Genomic DNA, 1,022 nt, shown 5'->3' with positions numbered 1-1,022 from the left:
GTGCAGAGCAAAGAAAACAAAATCAAATATTTTGGGATGTCAAGATAAAAAGGCAAAAGGTGTGTATTTTAGGCTTGTCCTGCGGTAATGAACTGAAAATAGAAGCCATGACGGAACACTCACACATCTTTAGAGAATATATCAGTAATTGTTTGGCTTTTTGTCCTAGCTCAAAATCTAAAATGTCCTTTCAATCACTGCAGACATTTTTTCAGTAGTAATAACAAAGTTTTGTAAATTTCAAACAAATCCTAACTGTAAATGTTCTTTTAGCTCCTTTAAATCTACATACATTTAAAGTGCACAGCATGGAAATCATGAGTCAATGAGAAAGACAGAAGAGGAATAGAGATTAGTAAAGCCATTTCTTTTCAAGCTACTTGTTAAGCATCAATGGCAGATTTTTCTTTAGAAATATAAGCATCTCTGCATTTTTGGCAGACAGCTTGTTCCTCTTCTCATCTACAATATTCCCTGCTGTGCTAAAAAGTCGCTCACTATCTACACTTGTGCATGGAGCACAGAGGTAGGCTCGTGCTGCTTGTGCGAGAGCGGGGAAACGACTTTTATTGTCTCGCCAAAAAACAAGCGGCTGTCCGCTCCATGGGATGACTGGCTCTGATAGGTAGAGGTTCATTTGCGATGATGTTGAGCTGCTGATGTCACCGCCACCATGTTCCCCATCTTCATCCAACAACTCAGCATAAATAGCGTGTAAGGAGCCAGCTCGTGGTACTTTCTCTGGGGGCTCGGTGCCAGTCGCTTCCAAACTCGCCTCACCATTTTGCTTCTCCTGTCCAGTAGCAAGGACATCAGAAAGCAGCCTGCGAATCTGGGGCTTGAGTGCGTTGGAGAAATATCTGTCTTTATACCTTTTTTTTGGTTAAAAATAAAAATAAAACTTTAATGGATTTACTTAAACAAATAAGAATCAGAAAAACTTTTTGATCTCAAAGGGGAAATTGGGTTAAGTTACAGCCTCTCCTTTCAAGAAAAGAAATATGTAACACCATAGACATTGT

At 39.4% G+C, this 1,022-nt stretch overlaps 1 protein-coding gene across 1 annotated transcript in view; it reads left to right on the top strand.

The window, feature by feature from the left end:
* Positions 1-1,022, top strand: part of magt1 (magnesium transporter 1) — a 41,725-nt gene that overhangs the window by 5,611 nt on the left and 35,092 nt on the right. The gene's annotated exons all lie outside the window — the stretch shown is intronic.

The sequence above is a fragment of the Etheostoma spectabile genome, unplaced genomic scaffold, assembly GCF_008692095.1.
Source record: "Etheostoma spectabile isolate EspeVRDwgs_2016 unplaced genomic scaffold, UIUC_Espe_1.0 scaffold123, whole genome shotgun sequence".
NCBI lineage: Eukaryota > Metazoa > Chordata > Actinopteri > Perciformes > Percidae > Etheostoma > Etheostoma spectabile.
Note: the sequence above shows the minus strand (reverse complement) of the source record. Positions and strands in the feature narration are given on the sequence as shown.